At 37.7% G+C, this 21,981-nt stretch overlaps 2 long non-coding RNA genes across 4 annotated transcripts; both read left to right on the top strand.

Moving 5' to 3' along the window:
* The first annotated feature begins 3,735 nt into the window (after nucleotides 1-3,735).
* On the top strand, nucleotides 3,736-9,056 carry LOC131962797 (uncharacterized). Of its 2 annotated transcripts, none has more exons than XR_009389961.1 (3): nucleotides 3,736-4,207; nucleotides 6,506-6,627; nucleotides 8,840-9,056. It is a non-coding gene; the product is annotated as an uncharacterized LOC131962797 (long non-coding RNA). The 2 variants fall into 2 exon arrangements; XR_009389960.1 differs by having other exon boundaries at nucleotides 3,736-4,238.
* An 8,669-nt stretch (nucleotides 9,057-17,725) lies between these two features.
* On the top strand, nucleotides 17,726-21,575 carry LOC131962798 (uncharacterized). Of its 2 annotated transcripts, none has more exons than XR_009389963.1 (3): nucleotides 17,726-17,978; nucleotides 18,961-19,082; nucleotides 21,298-21,575. It is a non-coding gene; the product is annotated as an uncharacterized LOC131962798 (long non-coding RNA). The 2 variants fall into 2 exon arrangements; XR_009389962.1 differs by having other exon boundaries at nucleotides 17,726-18,009.
* The last annotated feature ends 406 nt before the right edge of the window (nucleotides 21,576-21,981 follow it).

The raw sequence follows: 21,981 nt of genomic DNA, 5'->3' as shown, positions 1-21,981 counted from the left end.
TTCTCTAACCTCTCGGCCACGGAAATAAACCTGCATTTCCCCTGGCGGCCACTAGAGGGCGCCACTACTGTTACAAAAACTGAGATTCATGTGTCTGACAGTCTGCATGGAGGTTCGAGTCCGGCCCGGTGCTCTGCTGCATGCACGGAATTGAACTTTCGTTGCATTTCCCCTGTTGGCCACAAGAGGGCGCCACTACCACTAATGTTCCTGACAGTCTGCAGCCGTCGCTGGTTCGATCCCCGACCAGGACAGACTCCATGCTGAAGGAGACTTGGACAAGATACTGAACCAGTTTGAACATTTGTGACATCTGTTGTATGAAGTTTTGTAGTCTGTTGATAAATGTAGTATCACATTTTTTTCCAGAAATAACAAAAAAAACACACACCATATTTTGTCCAATTATAGTTGGACATCATATTTCGAGATGTCCAAAATTTGAAAAAAGTCATACTATAGTATGTTGCATTTTGTCAAAAATGGTCAAATTTTAAAATGCCTAAAAATGCTCAAAATGTTCCTATCATAGTCTGATAATACATATTAGAGGCTCACGTGGCCAGAAATCATAAAAACACCATATTATGAGATGTCCAAAATTTTAAATTATTAGAACTTAAGAACTGAGGCTCAGCTTCTGTTGTATTAAAGACATTTTCAGACATTTTTCAGCTTCATGTGACACTTTGTGACACACATCTCACACTTTATAAATGAAGCCAATGTTTCTAGTTATTTTCATCTTCATGTGACAGAGACAGAGACAGAGAGAGATGGAGACATGCAGCAGAGCACCGGGCCGGACTCGAACCTCCATGCAGACTGTCAGACTCATGCAGGAAGTTTTTGAAAAAGTAGTGGCGCCCTCTTGTGGCCGTTAGAGGAAAATCACCTTTATTTAAATAACTAGAAACATCATTAAAAACTAAACAATGCAGGTGCAGGTCGCCATTTGTAAAAGTCTTCCTGCACTTGTGTTCCTCGTCCAGCAGGAGGCGCTGTTCGTCCCTCCATGAGAGGCTCAGATGATCTGAAGGTCGCTGGTTCGATCCCCGACCAGGACAGACTCCATGATGGAGGAAACTTGGACAAGATACTGAACCAGAGAGATCATTTAGGACATCTGTTGTATGAAAGTAGTGTTAAAGTGACTAGAAAGGTGCTACAACTGCAGTTTATTTACCATCATCATCATCATCATCATCATCTTGTTTGTTTGTAAGTCAGTCAACAGTAAAATGAGCTTGTTGTGTCTCCCTCTGCTGGCCATGAGAGAGAATACACTTAAAACACATTGGCTTCATTTATAAAGTGTGAGATCTCAAAATATGTTGTTTTTTTGTTTTTTATTTCAGGAAAAGCCACCCTATTACATGTATCAGCAGACTATAATAAGAACATTTTGAAAGTTTCAGTGCATTTAAAAATGTTATGGATTTTTCACAAAAAATTTTGACATGCTATAGTACGACTTTTTTTCCAAATTTAAAATTTTGGACATTTCAAAATATGGTGATTTTTTGTTATTTCAGGAAAAGCCACCCTACTACATGCATCAACAGACTATAATATGAATATTTTAAGCATTTTTAGGCATTTTAAAATGTCACCATTTTTGGCAAAAATCGACATACTATAGTATGACTTTTTTTTAATCTCAAAATATGGTGTTTTTTTTGTTATATCTGGAAAAGCCACCCTACTACACATAGCAACAGACTATAATAAGAACATTTTGAGAGTTTCGGGTTGTTTGAAAATGTTATGACTTTTTTAAGAAAAATGATGACATGCTATAGTAGAGTATATATAGACTTTTTAAAATATCCAGTTTTCTAGTTAATGAAACAAACAGTTCAGGATGAGTTGAGAGGCTCGGAGAGACCCGAACACCACAATAACATTAAAGAAGAAAAGTGACTGAGGCTGAGTCCTGACCACAGAGACACGGGTTCGAGTCCCGCCCGGTTCTCTGCTGCATGTCTTCATCTCTCTCTGAGAGGAAAGTGTCCCATCGTAGCAGTGTGCTCCTCCTCCAGACCACCAGAGGGGGGCGCTGCTGCTCCAGGTCGCTGTCTGCCAACCTCCAACACACCTGAAGAAGAAGCAGAGGAGACAGGTTGCAGAAAGGTGCAGCAGGTGAAGCCTAGGTGGAGGAGCAGCAGGAGGTGAAGGAGTTCAGGTAGGAGGAGCTGGGTGATTCTCATGAACATGGTACAGCTCATAGCAAAAACCCAAGAGCATTAAATATGTATTTTATTTGACCCTTTATAACATATACAATCTAAAGTCACTGTTTAATATGAATTTATCATCTAATTTAAAATGTTTAAGGTATTTTCTGACATTTTTAGAGACACTGTGAGCAAAATTCATTACAGTAGCACATTTTTAAATAAAAAACAACAACAACAGAAGGTTTATTTTTGTTGTTTTTTTTCTCTGGCAAGCACTTAAATATGCTCAAGGGTAGCTGGTATCACCAGAATGCATTTTATTAAAATATACACATATTTTAATGCAAACAATTCTATCATTACTGAACATTTGACCATTTTTTCTCATCAATTTTCATTCAGATTTTGTTCTTTCTACATTGTTAAAAACCATTGTTTGGTTATATTCTGTTAAATTATACATTTTTAAACAAATGTATATTTATTTTTATAAAGTTCATTAAATATTTATTGTATATAAGTGTGGGGGAAACCATGAAATTAGTATCTGGAGGCATTACAGTCATGAAATTGTGAATCAAAAATATGTTTAAAGATATATTATTTTAACACAAAACAATGAATTGTGCCTCATTTTGGCTATATTGTTCATTCATAAAAAAGTGAAATTATTTAGTTTCATAAAGTTTGTCCTTATAATCTTCACAGACAGAAGTTAGACTGACTTCATGACAATCACCCAGCTGCTCTGACGTGGTTGCTGACGTCACTGCTGTTTGTTGCAGCAGCTGTCTGTCTCCACTGACTCTTGTCTCTCTGCAGCTCTTCTCCACCAGGCGGCGCCACTCTGAGTCTCAGAGACCAGAAGATCCTGATCCGGATCATCATGAACCTGCTGCAGACAGACAGACAGACAGTCAGACAGACAGACAGACAGACGGACAGACAGACGGACAGACAGACGGACAGACAGACAGTCAGACAGACAGACAGACAGACAGACAGACGTGTGGAGGAAAAAGGAGAGCGGCTGCAGGAAAACAACGCAAAGCTCTGGAGTTTCTTGTGAGTAATGATCTCACTCATATTTAAAAAAAAAAAAAAACCCCAAACCGGGACCGGAGAGTGCTCGTGCACATGCAGATACGCGCCCGTGCATGCAGCCCGGTTCACCGGGACATGATCGACGTCAGATATGAATGATAACTATAATGATTAGATTAATGACTCTCCACATCCACCAGTTTGATTTCAGCTTGGAGATATTCTCATGCATGTGTTCATTCATTAATGCATACGTCATATTTTCATTAAGCGCTACTACACAGTGACTCATTGAAACTATTTATTTAACATGTAACAACAATAACTGATATCATCAGTCCGAGAGTCAGAGAGAGAGAAAAAGAGATGTAAAAATAATTTAAATGCCTTTTATTATTATTATTATTATTATTATTATGACTACTCTTGTTATTGGTTATTTTCACTGTAATTGTTGAATTTGGGATTTAGAAATACAGTAAGAATTTCAAGCACTTTTTAACCCTTTAAAAGCTCTCAGAGCACTAAGACAGCTTTACAGACAGGATGACGTGCACACAGCTCTCCTTCTTGTTAAGAGTCACTGGATGGCAAAAGGGGGAACTTGAGTTTCTCAGAGTTGCAAGTGAACGCACCATGTGGTCCCTGAACTGCCCATCCGCTGTTTACACACACGGGAACTCACGGTTCAACTTTCTGTTTCTTCTGATGATTAGTGAGAGAATCCTGGAGAAGAAACGAGTCATCTGACTGTTTTAAATCATGTTTGTTGGATTGTTCCGGTTTACCTGGTGACAGGTAACAACACAAAGAGAATACGAGGCAACCGAGCGGTTCATTCATCAATAAGACATAGAGGTGAAAGTTGTTCCTGTTGTTCTTTGTCTCTTGTGTTGATTGAAGCCTTCAATGACTCTGATCAGGACATTAAGAGGATGTTTTGGGGCAGATTGTCTCTTTAAAAGCAGCTGAAGGAGACTCAGGTGAGCTCCGTCATTAGAAACTGGATCAAAGGTAAAAGGTGTTTGTGTTGCTGTTAGCTGAAGCTTTCACACTCCCATCTTTAATATCTCTGTCAGATTAATAACTGATCATGTTGCTACTGTTGGTAGTTTGAGGAGGTTTCAGCTGTTTTCTGTCTCTCCACGTGGTTTTTAGATCGACAATGAAGCTTTTGTCCAGCAGCTAAATGTTTATTATACTGTTTGTTTCCAACCTGTAGTCATGTATCGTTGTTTTACTGCAGAGTTAACCTCACAGAGCCTCCATTCATTCTCATGAGGAGAAAAGCTCCAGCTGCTGACCATGCACTTCTCTAAGAAAGTTTATATTAATAAAATTAATATAGCTCATATACCACATTTAGTTCAGCCTGTTATTTCATGTGACCCTGTATATATACAGACATGGAAAAAAAATATTAGACCATTGTTTTCTTCAATTCCTTCTTCAAGAAAAAGAAATTCCTTCCTTCCTGTTAGCTGAGGCTTTCACACTCCCATCTTTAATATCTCTGTCAGATTAATAACTGATCATGTTGCTACTGTTGGTAGTTTGAAGAGGTTTCAGCTGTTTTCTGTCTCTCCACATGGTTTTTACAGCGCTACATTGTTTCAATGTGTAGAGCAAAAACAAACTCTTCAAGAGAGTAAAAACACTTTTATGCAGTAAAGTTTTTGGTGTTTGCATGAAGATTTTCCATCCAGCAGAAATGTGTTGATTAATAAACACATTTAATTTATAAAGTGTGAGTCAAAAAGTGTCACATAAAGCTGAAAAATGCCTTAAAATGGTCTTATTATAGTCTGATGATACATATTAGAGCATAATGTGACCAGTAATAACAAAAAAACACCAAATTTTGAGATGTCCAAAATTAGAAATTCTCTGCTGGTGGTTTTTACAGCACTAGATTGACAATGTTTCGAGCAAAAAAACACCTCAAGAGAGAGTAAAAACACTTTTATGCAGAAATTTTAGGTGTTTGCATCAAGTTTTTCCATCCAGCAGAAATGTGTTGATGCAAAGAGGACTTTAGTGGGACGTTTTGACATAATCAGCATATAAATGAAGAGTTATTGTGAGTCACAGCAGCAGACTGGATCAGTCTGAAGACATTCCCTGAGACACGCCTCTCAATCTGAAACTTTTCTTGGTCATGTTGTATCTTTTTTTGGTCATTTCGTGTCTTTATTGGCCATTTTACATCTTTTTTGGTCAAGTTGTGTCTTTTTTGTTGTTGTTTTTAATGTCCATATCAGAACTCATTCACTAAAAGAGTTTCCATCTCCTACTTGGAGCAAAAAAACACGTCAAGAGAGAGTAAAAACTTTAATGCAGTAAAGTTTTTGGTGTTTGCATGAAGCTTTTTCCAGCCCAAGAGAAATGTGTTGATGCAAAGATGCTTTATGTTCACTGTTTGTTTCCAACCTGTAGTCATGTATCGTTGTTTTACTGCAGAGTTAACCTCACAGAGCCTCCATTCATTCTCATGAGGAGAAAAGCTCCAGCTGCTGACCATGCACTTCTCTAAGAAAGTTCATATTAATAAAAACTAATATAGCTCATATTCCACATTTAGTTCAGCCTGTTATTTCATGTAACCCTGTATATATACAGACATGGAAAAAAAATATTAGACCTTGTTTTCTTCAATTTCTAGTTCATTTTAATGCCTGGTGCAACTAAAGGTTCATTTGTCTGGAGAAATATAATGACAACAACACAAATATCTGATAATAGTTTCATTGAAGAGCTGATATCTAGACATTTAACATGGTTTTATTGATAAAAACTCAAATCATTATCAAGAAAACCATGGAAAATGGCTCTTAAATTAAACTCTTATGGGCTATTTTTGTTGTTATCATCATATTTGTCTAAACAAAAGAAAACAAGGGTGGTCTGATCATTTTTCCATGACTGTATGTATACAATCCTGCGATCAGAGACATTTCGCTTATATCAGCAAACCTGGAAACTGATTTATTTCATGGGTAAATATTATGCAAAGTTTTAAAATGAACCTCTCTGATCTTATTTAGAGACAGAATTGCTCTTCGCCACTTTATTTCGTTCAATTGTGAATCCCAAAAGAACTTTCCTCTGGGGGAAATCTGATTTTGCCTCTGTAAAATTGTTCTGATATGCATTTTTTATCCATTATATCAATCCCACACGTTTTTAGAGAAGGTATATGAACAGTAACATTCTGATAATTGAAGTGACATTTTATGAACTTCAGTAGTTTGTTGCAGCAGCTGATTCTTGTCTCTCTGCAGCTCTTCTCCACCAGGCGGCGCCACTCTGAGTCTCAGAGACCAGAAGATCCTGATCTGGATCATCATGAACCTGCTTTGAGACGCTGTGATGTCATCAGTCCTCCATCTTGGACTGGAACAAGGTAACCAGTGCACACGCTCAGCTGCTGACCAACACACCTCACAACATGTCAGGAACATCTTTAAATGTGCTCCAAACCTCCTGGAGGACTAAACTGAGTAGAATCTGGAGGTTAAAGGTCACTGTGACGCTCCACATGTGTTAGTTACCTTCAGGAACACTTTGTAGACCAGCTGCTCGTCACCTCACTCACTAAATGTGGCTCGTTGGGAGGAAAAGTGTGGTTTAACAAACAATCTGAAGTCTTTTATTGTGTTTATTGTGTGTAAAAAGTCTCCACAAAGTTTATTTGTCTCTGAAATTTGAGGTAATTAAGAAAAAACAAGTTAATGTCTTTGATTTATGTTGTAATCACAAAGTTGGCTTTGTAAATAATGATTTTAGGCTTTTCTTGTGTATTTTTTATGTTTTTAATTTTTAATAACTTTTTTTTTTTTTTTTACAAGTCCTCCTCTCCGGTTAACAACATATAGAAGTTCCGATTTTACTTAAGTGTGAAAGAGATGGCACAGTGGGAGTATAAGGGGTTGGAGTGCCAGAGGTCAGTGGTTCAAGTCCTGGTACTGCTTTAAGTCAGAATTTTGGCGAAAGTGGGCGTGGTTATGCAAATAATGGGTGTGGTTATGCTAATTAGGGGGTGTGGCTTTTGCAAAAAAAATAGTATGAGTTTGGTTTCGTGTATTCCTCCTCCTTCCTTCCCCTCTGTCCTCCTCTCCTTCCTCTCCTTCCTTCCTTGATCCTCCTCCAGTGTGTCTCCTTGTTTCCTTTGTTTGAATCCTTTTGAGTTTCCGTTGGTGAGTCCTTTGAGATCCAGTGGGGTTTGAACCGTTGTTCTCCGTGGTGGGAAGTCCATGTGTTATCCATTGAGCTGTGGCTCCGAGGCTTGTATTTGTCGTTTACTCCTATTAGTGCTTAATTTCGGAGGACAAACTGATAAATAATAGTTTCAGGAGGGGATTGAACTCACAACCTCCTGCTTTTTGTAGCAGTGTTTATCCGCTATGCTACAGCAGAGATACAATGACAGGTGGCGTGTGTTATGATGACTGCAGCAGAAGGTATAGAAGCACACAAACAGAAAAAGAGTTTCAGCTGGGATTTGAACCAAGAACCTTTGGATTGCAAACCCAACGATATTACCACTAGACTACAGTGGATGTGCAACAGCAGGTGGAATGTAAAGTAGTCTGTCAGCAGAAAGTGTTGAAGTCAAACTAAAAATAATAGTGCAAGGTAGGAATTGAACTCATAACCTTCTGCTCTCTACAGCAGAGTTTATCCTCTACACTACAGCAGAGATACAATGATAGGTGGCGTGTGTTATGATGAATGCACCAGAAGGTATAGAAGCACACAAACAGAAAAAGAGTTTCAGCTGGGATTTGAACCAAGAACCTTTGGATTTCAAACCCAACGATATTACCACTAGACTACAGTGAATGTGCAACAGCAGGTGGAATGTAAAGTAGTCTGTCAGCAGAAAGTGTTGAAGTCAAACTAAAAATAATAGTGTAAGGTAGGAATTGAACTCATAACCTTCTGCTTTCTAAAGCAGAGTTTATCCTCTACACTACAGCAGAGATACATTGCTAGGTGGCGTGTGTTCTCATGAATGCACCAGAAGGCATAGAAGCACACAGACAGAAAAAGAGTTTCAGCTGGGACTTGAACCAAGAACCTTTGGGTTGCAAACCCAACAACATTACCAGTAGACCATAGTGGAGATGCGGGTAGCAGGTGGAATGTGAGAAGTAGTCTTTCAGCACGAAGTAGTGAAGTCGAAAAAAGAAAGTTTCAGTCTGTGAATATCATCATAGAGATGATAGAAATGGACATACATCAAAGATCAATGCTGGATTCAAACCTGTGACCTTTAGATTCAGAACCTTTGACTTTTCCTCTACACCAGAGGAGGCGGAGCTCGGGGCCAGAAAAGTTTAGATCCATGTGCATGTAACCAGGCTGGATTCAAACCAAGAACGTTTTGATCAATGCACCATGCATATTCCTACGAGGCAACTTTTATAATATTTTTTTTAATCAAGATGAAAGAAAAATTAAGATCCAGGCTGGATTCAAACCAAATATCAGCAGGTAGTTTGTTCTGATGAATTCAGCAGGAAGTTTAGCTAGACAAACACTCAGCAGTCTTTGTGCCTTTTGTTTATAATTATCAAGTTTATTTAAAGCAACAATGTATCTTGTTCCTGCAGGCGTCTGATCCAGAGGACGACGGTCAGCAGTTTGGACGAATTGCCCCGAAACTTTCAAAATGTTCTTATTTTATTTTATGTTGATACATGTAGTAGGGTGACTTTTCCAGAAATGTCAAAAAACACCATATTTTGAGATGTCCAAAATTTGAATGTCGAATTTTTTTGGGAAAAAATCATGCATTTTTCAAATGTCCCGAAACTTTCAAAATTGTCTTATTATGTCTGTTGATACATGTAGTAGAATATTTTTTTTCCTGAAATCATAAAAAACACTATTTTTTGTGATGTCCAAAATTTGAAAAAAAGTCATACTATAGCATGTTGATTTTTGTCAAAAATGGTCAAAATTTAAAATGCCTAAAAATTCTCAAAATGGTCTTATTATAGTCTGTTGATACATATTAGAGCAGAACTGCAGGCACCAGAAGGAATGTGAAAAGTATACTTTTCAGCAAAAAGTAGTGAAGTAAAACTGAAAATAATAATGTAAGGTGGGCATTGAACTCACAGCCTTCTGCTCCATAGAGCATAATTTATTCTTTATGTTACAGCAGAGATACCATGAGAGGTGGAGTGTGTTCTCATGAATGCACCAGGAGCCAATGAAGCAAACAAACAGAATAAGAGATTCAGCTGAGACTTGAACCAAGAACCTTTGGGATGCAAACTACACAATATTACCACGAGACCACAATAGAACTGCAGGTACCAGGTGGAATGTGAAAAGTTGTCTGTCAGCAGGAAGTAGTTAAGTCGAAAAAAGAAAGTTTCAGGCTGGATTTGAACCCAAAACTTTAGACACTAAGTGTCAGTAACATTTCCACTTCACCACAACGGACAAAAGCTCTTAGAGTGAAATTGTGTTTTATAGTGAGACGTACTATTTCAGAAAACCAACCTCTGCAGTGCATGATTCTCAACCCAGTGTCATTCTTTCTCTCCGAGGTGATTTAATTTATGTAAAAATGTTCCTCTGTCTGCTATAAGAAATGGCAGTAATAATTGTTTTATGAATTGTTTCATGTTATGGATTGTTTTATCGGTGGCCATACTGAATGTAACCTATCGTGAGACAGATCGCTAACGATGTATGCAAGAAAAGCACTTCCATGTTTAAATAAAGGCCTACTGCACTGTTTTTAAAACTACCGTTGAATATTATTATTTGTTTTAACTTATAGATATCACCACCATATTCCCAGGACATAAATCTGAATATTGCATGAAGCAAATTTTAAAGTTTTTATTTAATTTTGTTGATATATTAGATCCAACGTTTTTTACAGAAGGAAGTTGGGATATATCCTTTTATATTTTCATAAATCAGAAAATAAGCCAAGCCAAAATAAGCCATAAAAAAAGTTATAGGATAATTTTCTCAACTTAAAGATATCAACATGAAACTTCCCCAGGTTGTTATTTACATTAAGAGAAAAATATTTTGCATTACAAGTTTTTGGAAATCTTATGTTGAGATATGCAAATAAGGCGTTAACTCGTTCAATTTGCATAGATTTCCAGGACATAAATCTGCACATTGGTATGATTTCATAAATCAGAAAATACTGTCAAAAGCCATAAAAAAATCATGTATTTATGAACAAAATGTTGTATAAATCAAGGTATGAATGCCTGAATCTACAATCATAGAAAAAATATGAGACCACTCTTGTTTTCTTCAATTTCTTGTTTATTTTTCTCATTAATGTTAATGACTGCTACAACTAAAGGTACATCTGTTTGGATAAATATAATGATAACAACAAAAATAGCTCATAAAAGTTTAATTTAAAAGTTTATATCTCGACATTTAACATGGTTTTCTTGATAATGATAATGATGTTCAAACTGGTTCAGTATCTTGTCCAAGTTGACTTCATCATGGAGTCTGTCCTGGTCGGGGATCGAACCAGCGACCTTCAGATCATCTGAGCCTCTCATGGAGGGACGAACAGCGCCTCCTGCTGGACGAGGAAAACAAGTGCAGGAAGACTTTTCAAAAAACGACCTGCACCTCTGTTGTTTAGTTTTTTACCGGGCCGGGTTGGACTCGAATCACCATACAGACTGTCAGACACAGAGGTGGCGCCCTCTTGTGGCCTTCAAGGGAAAATGCAGGTTTATTTCTTTGGCCTAGAGGTTTATAACCGGGCTTATAACTGGAGGGTCGCTGGTTCGAGTCTCAGGACTGACAGGTGAAGGACTGAAGTGACCCCCCACTGCTCCTAGCATGGTGTGTTCACTGGTGTGTGTAAAGAATGGTTAACTGTCACATTCACATTTGTAACAAACATCTCACACTTTATAAATGAAGCCAATGTGCTTTAAGTGTAGTCTCTCTCATGGCCAGCAGAGGGAGACACAACAAGCTCATTTTATTATTGACTGACATACAAATAAACATCATGAGTTTATGGTCTCAATCTTTAGTTTCAGGCTTCTTTAATACAGCAGGATGTTCATTTAATAAATTATGTTCCCATTCAACCTTATGGTGGGTTTTTTTGAAAAGTTTTGCACACAAACTGAGACAGAGAGCAGTGAATGTAACTCATTCTTTACACACACCAGTGAACACACCATGTTAGGAGCAATGGGGGGTCACTTCAGTCCTTCACCTGTCAGTCCTGAGACTCGAACCAGCGACTCTCCGGTCACAAGCCCGGTTCTCTAACCTCTAGGCCACGGAAATAAACTTGCATTCCCCATCGCGGCCACAAGAGGGCGCCACTCATGTTGCAAAAACTGAGATTCATGTGTCTGACAGTCTGCATGGAGGTTCGAGTCCGGCCCGGTGCTCTGCTGCACGCACGGAATTAAACTTGCATTTCCCCTGTTGGCCACAAGGGGGCGCCACTACCACTAATGTTCCTGACAGTCTGCAGCCGTCGCCGGTTCGATCCCCGACCAGGACAGACTCCATGCTGAAGGAGACTTGGACAAGATACTGAACCTGTTTATACATTTGCTACATCTGTTATATGAAGTTTTATAGTCTGTTGATAAATGTAGTATCACATTTTTTTCCAGAAATAACAACAACAAAAAAAAACATATTTTGAGATGTGCAAAATTAAAAAAAAAAAAAGAGTCATACTAATAGCATGTCGATTTCTGTAAAAAAAATTGTGAAATTTTAAAATCGCTAAAAATGCTAAAAAAAATAAAATTGTCCAATTATAGTCTGCTGATACATGCTGAGATGTCCAAAATTTGAACAGAGTCATACTATAGTATGTTTTTTTTTGTCAAAAATGGTCAAATTAAAAAATGCCTAAAAATGCTCTAAATGCTCCTATCATAGTCTGATGATACATATTAGAGCCTCATGTGGCCATAAATCATAAAACCACCATATTATGAGATATCCAAAATTTAAAGGTAAAGTGAGTCAACAACAGGTCAGAGCTGCTCTCAGCTGCTGCAGGACTCACTCAGCTTCTGTTGGTTTAAAGACGTTTATTGGGCATTTTTCAGCTTTATATGACACTTTGTGACACACACCTCACACTTTATAATTCATGTGACAGAGACAGAGAGAGAGGACAGGGCCGGACTCGAACCTCCATGCAGACTGTCAGACTCATGAATGAAGGTTTTGTAAAAGTAGTGGCGCCCTCTAGTGGCCGCCAGGGGAAATTCACGTTTATTTCCGTGGCCGAGAGGTTAGAGAACCGCCGGTTCGAGGGTCGCTTGTACAGTCACAAGCCTGATTCTCTCACCTCTCGGCCACAGGAATGAAAGCGATTTTCCCCTATAAGCCACAAGAGGGCGCCACTACTGTTGTAAAAACTTCATGCATGTGTCTGACAGTCTGCATGGTGGTTCGAGTCCGGCCCGGTGCTCTGCTGCATGTCTCCATCTCTCTCTGTCTCTAAAAATAACTAGAAACATCATTAAAAACTAAACAATGCAGGTGCAGGTCGCTCTTTGTAAAAGTCTTCCTGCACTTGCTTTCCTCGTCCAGCAGGAGGCGCTGTTCGTCCCTCCATGAGAGGCTCAGATGATCTGAAGGTCGCTGGTTCGATCCCTGACCAGGACAGACTCCATGCTGAAGTCAACTTGGACAAGATACTGAACCAGAGAGATCAGCTCACCTGCTGCTCTGATGTCTTCACCTGCACCACAGAGGAAACTTTTAGGTCGATTCTTTACTTCACTTGTTAGATGTCTGACATCACAAACGTTAAGAGGTTGAAAAACACGGCAGCTGCAGGATGCAGAGGATAAAGTTGGAACTTAGGTTGAGTTTTTTAGGACAAAACATGTACTTTTACAAAGAAAAATGGAATATGCATGGTTTTGCATGGATTTAAATGTCAGAAATATCTGTCACAGTTCTCCAGAACTCAAGGTGACGGCTTGAAATGTAATATATTTAATCACTATAAAAGTTAATGGGAAAAAAGCCAATTTCTTCGCTTTTTTTTTTTTTGCAAGAAGACTTCTGATTGATTCGGCATGGAGCATGTATGTGGAGATATAAATGCAATGCAATTGTCAGATTTCATGACATTTCATTGTCAGATGTCATTTCATTCAGAGACTTTAGGTTAAATCCTGTATGTGAGCTCTGGTTTTAAATATGTAGCTTCTAAATGATGAAATGAGAGAAAAGTGTCCCATCGTAGCAGTGTGCTCCTCCTCCAGACCACCAGAGGGGGGCGCTGCTGCTCCAGGTCGCTGTCTGCCAACCTCCAACACACCTGAAGAAGAAGCAGAGGAGACAGGTTGTTGATGTTGTTGTTGTTGTTGTTGTTGTTGTTGTTGTTGTTGTTGTTGTTGTGCAGCGTGTTGCCAGTGTGTGATGGACACACAGAGCCTCTGATGATCAGTGAAGAAGGTCAGTAGTGCAGAGAGCTGCAGAGAGGAAACAGCTGATCAGCAGCAGCTGACTGGAACTCTGCAGCTCAGAGAGTCACACTGTCTGTCAGAGCTGAGTGGAGCAGAGAAACAGCTCAAAGCATGCTGAGATTTGTTATTTCTGGGAAAATATTCTACTTCATGCATCAACAGACTATAATAAGACCAGTTTGAGAGTTTTGGGACATTTAAAAATCGTATCACTTTTCCCCAGCAATATACGACATGCTATAGTATGACTTCTTTTTTTCCTTCAAATTTTGGACATCTCAAAATTTGGTGTTTTTTGTGTGATTTCTGGCCACATTATGCTCTCATATAAACAGACTATAATGAGACCATTTTAAGCATTTTTAAAATTTGACCCTTTTTGAAAATTTCGACATGCTATAGTATGACTTTTGTCAAATTTTGGACATCTCATATTATGGTGTTTTTCTGTCATTTCTGCAAAAGCCAGCCTACTACATGTATCAACAGACTATAATAAGATCCTTTAAAGCATTTTTAGGCATTTTAAAATTTGACCTTTTTTGACATCGACATGCTATAGTATGACTGTTTTTCAAATTTTGGACATCTCATAATATGGTAGGTTTTTTTTGTTATTTCTGAAAAAAAATTATACTACACGTATCAACGGACTATGATAAGACTATTTTGAGAAATTCAGGCAGTTTGAAAATGTTATGACTTTTTCCCCAAAAATTTTGACATGCTATAGTATGACTTTTTTTTCAGATTTTTGGACATCTCAAAATATTAAAGATTTCTGGCCACATAATGCTCTAATATGTACCAATAGACTATAATGAGACCATTTTAAGCATTTTTAAATTTAACCATTTTTGAAAATTTCGACATGCTATAGTATGACTGTTTTTCAAATTTTGGACATCTGATAATATGGTGTTTTTTTTGTTATTTCTGAAAAAAATACATGCATCAATGGACTATAATAAGACTATTTTTAGAAATTCAGGCCGTTTGAGAATTGTATAACTTTTTCCCCCCAAAAAATTGACATGCTATAGTATGACTTTTTTTTCGAAATTCAAATTTTGGACATCTCAAAATATGGTGTTTTTTGTTATTTCTGTAAAAGCCACCCTACTACATGTATCAACAGACTATAATAAGACCATTTTGAAAGTTTCGGGGCATTTAAAAAATTCATGAGTTTTTCCCCCCAAAAATTGACATGCTATAGTATGACTTTTTTTTCTTTCTTCAAATTTTGGACATCTCAAAATATGGTGTTTTTTGTGATTTATGGTCCTATTTTGCTCTAATATGTATTATCAGACTAGTATAAGACCATTTAAAGCATTTATAGGCATCTTAATATTTGACCTTTTTTGACAGAAATCGACATGTTATAGTATGACTTTTTTTTGTCCAAAATTCAAATTTTGGACATTTAAAAATATGGTGTTTTTATGTTATTTCTGGTTACATAATGGTCTAATAAGTATCAACAGACTATAATGAGACCATTTTTGGCAAAAAAAAAAACATTGACTTTTTTTCCACATTTTTGGACATCTCACAATATGGTGTTTTTTTTGTCATTTCTGCAAAAGCCTCCCTACTACATGTATCAACAGACTATAATAAGGCCATTTTGAGCATTTCTAGGCATTTTCAAATTTGACCATTTCTGACAAAAATCAACATGCTATCGTATGATTTTTTTCAGATTTTGGACACCTCAAAATATGTTGTTTTTTGTTATTTTTGGAAAAGCCACCCTACCACCTGTATCAACAGACAATAATAAGACCAATTTGAAAGTTTCGGGCCGTTTGAAAATTTTATGACTTTTTCCAGAAAAGAATCGACATGCTATAGTATGACTTTTTTTTTTCTTCAAATTTTGGACATCTCAAAATATGGTCTTTTTTGTGTGATTTATGGTCCTATTATGCTCTCATATGTATCATCAGACTATTATAAGACCATTTAAAGCATTTTTAGGCAATTAAAATTTGACCTTTTTTGACAGAAATCGACATGCTATAGTATGACTTTTTCAAATTTTGGACATCACAAATGATGGTGTTTTTCTGCTATTTTCGGAAAAGCCACCCTACTACATGTATCAGTAGACTATAATAAGAACATTTTGAAGGTTTTGGACCGTTTAAAGAATGTATGATAAATACTGACAAAGATTGAATTTTGAGTCTGTGCTGCTTGTGAGAAACTTAATCATACACCTGTAAAATATAGATAATGCTACTATTAATTCAGCTCCATCAAATTGGCACTTGTTTTACTTTCATATACTTCAAATGTAGGTGATTTAGATTATTATTTAGCACCATTTAGCACTATTGTCATATTATTTCACGACATTTATTTATTCACTAAGATATCTGCATCTGTTTGCCTGTGGGCTATCCAAGCAAACAACATTCAATCTTGTCAATTGTCAATATTTTATTTTTTCCATCTGAGCAAATAATGCATATTGGTTCATCATGGACTGTCATATACTGCTCTTTCTTACATTAAATAACTTTAATTCATGTTGTTTACTCTGTTATCTTCTCTACCTGTCCCTGTAGTCATGGCCTCCTCATCATTTTCAGCAGGAGACTGGCTTATCTGCTGCTCAGAAGATACAAAGAAAAAAACATTTCACTGCATAGCCTACACAGATCAAGTTTGAGTTTTGTTATCAATATTTTCATAATATTTGCAAAGTCTATGAATCACCATATATCAGGTGATATAAAAAGGCTTATATTTTAATTCAATATTTTGCTTGCGAATAGGTTGACAACGCTTCAACGATATTAACCCTATAAAGCCAAGTGTATCATATTTGATACACAAGTTTTTGAGACCTATACATCAGTGTGATATTTTTTTCCTGAAAAACCTGATGTATACATGTGTTGAAGAAAAAAAAAGAGCAACAAATTGCACAAAAATACAAGATATAGCAATATTGATATGCAGGTTCCACTGGTGGATCAGTCATTGCTGCGTGAAAACTTCATATCAGCAGATGTATGATGTTGTGTTATATGGAAAAAAATATTTTGCATTTTGCAGGAAAATGTTAAAAGAAAGTAAAGTCTTAAAAGGTTAAAAATGTTGGGTTTTATATGTTTTTGTTAGTTCAAGAAAAACAAACTGTGAGCAACAAATTGCACAAAAAGAACTGATGTATCAAATATGATACAAATTAATATCATATACGCCTATTGTTTTTAGATTTTTTTTAAATGATCTGTCAGCAGGTTCAATAAACAAAAAAAAAGCATTTTTTGGCAATTATTTAATGGTTCAGGCTTTATAGGGTTAACAACCTTAGCCGAACAGTTGCGTTGCATTAAGCCTATGTCTCTCTTTACCAGTTGCCACCTGTGTTTGTCCTCTCGAAAATAAATCTGGAAGCTTGGCACATTTGGCAGCATCCTCCTCCAATGCCTTTCTTTTCTTCACCCTGGCTTTTTCAGCCCTCCTGGCCTCTTCCTCCCATCCATCCTCCCCGACGTGTATCGTTGAGATAGGGCTGGCCATAGACATATATATATATATATATATATATATATATATATATATATGTGTCTATGGGGCTGGCCCAGCTATCGGTAGCCTACCTGAGAAAACTTTTTTGGAAAGACGTCTATGGACCCAACCAACTTTATTTGGGAGGGGAGAACTCCCTCGCATGGTACAGCCCATGCTGAGGCTGCGGTGTCAGAATGCAAAACGTGTTTAGCGTACTTTAAGAGGAGATGGACTAACGTGAAAAATGTCAAATAAATAAATAAATAAATAAATTATCGGCCGGCCCAAAAGTGAAGCGGCCCACCGGGAACTCTCCCGATTCTCCCGATGACCCACCCCGGGCCTGCCTCCCACTCTCCCCCCGGAGAGAGAGAGAGGACTCTTACCTGACTGCTGGTTTTCATCTCCATGCTGTTTCTTTCTCCTGTCCTCATTCCCAGAGGGATAACTCCGCTTCACCTTGTTATTGATCAGTGCAGTGGGAATGTGCCGTGGTAGTGTGTGTGTTGGGTGAAGCGGTAGTGATCAGCTGATGTCTCTCTCTGACCACCAGCAGCCTGTCAAGCTGTTTGGAGGCTCAGAAACAACCAACCGAGCGGTTCATTCATCAATAAGACATAGAGGTGAAAGTTGTTCCTGTTGTTCTTTGTCTCTTGTGTTGATTGAAGCCTTCAATGACTCTGATCAGGACATTAAGAGGATGTTTTGGGGCAGATTGTCTCTTTAAAAGCAGCTGAAGGAGACTCAGGTGAGCTCCGTCATTAGAAACTGGATCAAAGGTAAAAGGTGTTTGTGTTGCTGTTAGCTGAAGCTTTCACACTCCCATCTTTAATATCTCTGTCAGATTAATAACTGATCATGTTGCTACTGTTGGTAGTTTGAGGAGGTTTCAGCTGTTTTCTGTCTCTCCACATGGTTTTTACAGCGCTACATTGTTTCAATGTTTAGAGGAAAAAAAAAAAAAACTCCTCAAGAGAGAGTAAAAACACTTTCATGCAGTAAAGTTTTTGGTGTTTGCATCAAGATTTTCCATCCAGCAGAAATGTGTTGATGCAAAAAGGACTTTTGTGTGACGTTTTGACATAATCAGCATATAAATGAAGAGTTATTGTGAGTCACAGCAGCAGACTGGATCAGTCTGAAGACATTCCCTGAGACACGCCTCTCAATCTGAAATCACTCTAAAACTTGTCTTTTTGGTCATTTTACATCTTTTTTGGTCAAGTTGTGTCTTTTTTGTTGTTGTTTTTAATGTCCATATCAGAACTTATTCACTAAAAGAGTTTCCGTCTCCTGTTTGGAGCAAAAAAACACCTCAAGAGAGAGTAAAAACTTTAATGCAGTAAAGTTTTTGGTGTTTGCATGAAGCTTTTTCCATCCCAAGAGAAATGTGTTGATGCAAAGAGTCTTTATGTTCACTGTTTGTTTCCAACCTGTAGTCATGTATCGTTGTTTTACTGCAGAGTTAACCTCACAGAGCCTCCATTCATTCTCATGAGGAGAAAAGCTGACCATGCACTTCTCTAAGAAAGTTCATATTGATAAAACTAATATAGTTCATACACCACATTTAGTTCAGTTATTTCATGTAAGCCTGTATATATACAGACATGGAAAAAAATATTAGACCTTGTTTTCTTCAATTTCATGTTCATTTTAATGTCTGGTGCAACTAAAGGTTCATTTGTTTGGAGAGCTGTCTGTCTCCACTGACTCTTGTCTCTCTGCAGCTCTTCTCCACCAGGCGGCGCCACTCTGAGTCTCAGAGACCAGAAGATCCTGATCTGGATCATCATGAACCTGCTTTGAGAAGCTGTGATGTCATCAGTCCTCCATCTTGGACTGGAACAAGGTAAGCAGTGCACACGCTCAGCTGCTGACCAACACACCTCACAACATGTCAGGAACATCTTTAAATGTGCTCCAAACCTCCTGGAGGACTAAACTGAGTAGAATCTGGAGGTCAAAGGTCACTGTGACGCTCCACATGTGTTAGTTACCTTCAGGAACACTTTGTAGATCAGCTGCTCGTCACCTCACTCACTAAATGTGGCTCGTTGGGAGGAAAAGTGTCGTTTAACAGACAATCTGAAGTCTTTTATTCTGTTTATTGTGTGTAAAAAGTCTCCACAAAGTTTATTTGTCTCTGAAATTTGAGGTAATTAAGAAAAAACAAGTTAATGTCTTTGATTTATGTTGTAATCACAAAGTTGGCTTTGTAAATAATGATTTTAGGCTTTTCTTGTGTTTTTTTGATGTTTTTAATTTTTAATAATTTTTTTTTTTTTTTTTTTTTTACAAGTCCTCATCTCCGGTTGACAACATATAGAAGTTCCGATTTTAACTTAGTGTGAAAGAGGTGGCACAGTTGGAGTATAAGGGGTTGGAGTGCCAGAGGTCAGTGGATCAAGACCTGGTACTGCTTTAAGTCAGAATTTTGCTGAAAGTGGGCGTGGTTATGCAAATAATGGGCGTGGTTATGCTAATTAGGGGGTGTGGCTTTTGCAAAAAAAATAGTATGAGTTTGGTGTCCACCTCCTTCCTCTCTGTCCTCCTCTCCTCTCCTCTCCTCTCTTGATCCTCCTCCAGTGTGTCTCCTTGTTTCCTTTGTTTGAGTCCTTTTGAGTTTCCGTTGGTGAGTCCTTTGAGATCCAGTGGGGTTTGAACCGATGTTCTCCGTGGTGTGAAGTCCATGTGTTATCCATTGAGCTGTGGCTCCGAGGGTTATATTTGTCGTTTACTCCTATTAGTGCTTAATTTCGGAGGACAAACTGATAAATAATAGTTTCAGGAGGGGATTGAACTCACAACCTTCTGCTTTCTGTAGCAGTGTTTATCCTCTATGCTACAGCAGAGATACAATGACAGATGGCGTGTGTTATGATGACTGCACCAGAAGGTATAGAAGCACACAAACAGAAAAAGAGTTTCAGCTGGGATTTGAACCAAGAACCTTTGGATTGCAAACCCAACGATATTACCACTAGACTACAGTGGATGTGCAACAGCAGGTGGAATGTAAAGTAGTCTGTCAGCAGAAAGTGTTGAAGTCAAACTAAAAATAATAGTGTAAGGTAGGAATTGAACTCATAACCTTCTGCTCTCTACAGCAGAGTTTATCCTCTACACTACAGCAGAGATACAGTGATAGGTGGCGTGTGTTATGATGAATGCACCAGAAGGTATAGAAGCACACAAACAGAAAAAGAGTTTCAGCTGGGATTTGAACCAAGAACCATTGAGTTTCAAACCCAACAATATTACCACTAGACTATAGTGGAGATGCAGGTAGCAGGTGGAATGTGAGATCTAGTGTGTCAACAGAAAGTGTTGAAGTCAAACTAAAGATAATAGTGTAAGGTAGGAATTGAACTCATAACCTTCTGCTTTCTACAGCAGAGTTTATCCTCTACACTACAGCAGAGATACATTGGTAGGTGGCGTGTGTTCTCATGAATGCACCAGAAGGCATAGAAGCACACAGACAGAAAAGGAGTTTCAGCTGGGACTTGAACCAAGAACCTTTGAGTTGCAAACCCAACAATATTACCACTAGACCATAGTGGACATGCAGCTAGCAGGTGGAATGTGAAAAGTAGTCTCTCAGCACGAAGTAGTGAAGTCGAAAAAAGAAAGCTTCAGTCTGTGAATATCATCATAGAGGTGATAGAAATGGACATACATCAAAGATCAATGCTGGATTCAAACCTGTGACCTTTAGACTCAGAACCTTTGAATTTTCCTCTACACCAGAGGAGGCGGAGCTCGGAGCCAGAAAAGTTTAGATCCATGTGCATGTAACAAGGCTGGATTCAAACCAAGAACGTTTTGATCAATGCACCATGAATATTCCCACGAGGCAACTATTATAATATTTTTTTTAATCAAGATGAAAGAAAAATGGAGTGAAACAAAGATCCAGGCTGGATTCAAACCAAATATCAGCAGGTAGTTTGTTCTGATGAATTCAGCAGGAAGTTTAGCTAGACAAACACTCAGCAGTCTTTGTGCCTTTTGTTTATAATTATCAAGTTTATTTAAAGCAACAATGTATCTTGTTCCTGCAGGCGTCTGATCCAGAGGACGACGGTCAGCAGTTTGGACGAATTGCCCCGAAACTTTCAAAATGTTCTTATTTTATTTTATGTTGATACATGTAGTAGGGTGACTTTTCCAGAAATGTCAAAAAACACCATATTTTCAGATGTCCAAAATTTGAATTTTGAAAAACAAAGTCATACTATAGCATGTTGAATTTTTTGGGGAAAAAATCATACATTTTTCAAATGCCCCGAAACTTTCAAAATTGTCTTATTATAGTCTGTTAATACATGTAGTAGAATATTTTTTTCCTGAAATCATAAAAAACACAATTTTTTGAGATGTCCAAAATTTGAAAAAAAGTCATACTATAGCATGTTGATTTTTGTCAAAAATGGTCAAAATTTAAAATGCCTAAAAATGCTCAAAATGGTCTTATTATAGTCTGTTGATACATATTAGAGCATTATGTGGCCAGAAATAACATAAAAACACCATATTTTGCAATGTCCAAAATTTGAATTTTGAAAAAAAAGTCATACTATAGCATGTCAAATTTTTTTTTGAAAAAGTCATAAAAATTTTAAATGCCCCGAAACTCTCAAAATGGTCTGATTATAGTCTGTTGGTGCGTGTAGTAAGGTGGCTTTTCCAAAAATAACAGAAAAACACCATATTTTGAGATGTCCAAAATCTGTGACAGGTGGCGT

The sequence above is a fragment of the Centropristis striata genome, chromosome 24 (genome assembly GCF_030273125.1).
Source record: "Centropristis striata isolate RG_2023a ecotype Rhode Island chromosome 24, C.striata_1.0, whole genome shotgun sequence".
Lineage (NCBI taxonomy): Eukaryota > Metazoa > Chordata > Actinopteri > Perciformes > Serranidae > Centropristis > Centropristis striata.
The sequence above is the reverse complement of the archived record's forward strand: the minus strand, read 5'-3'. Positions and strand labels throughout refer to the sequence as shown.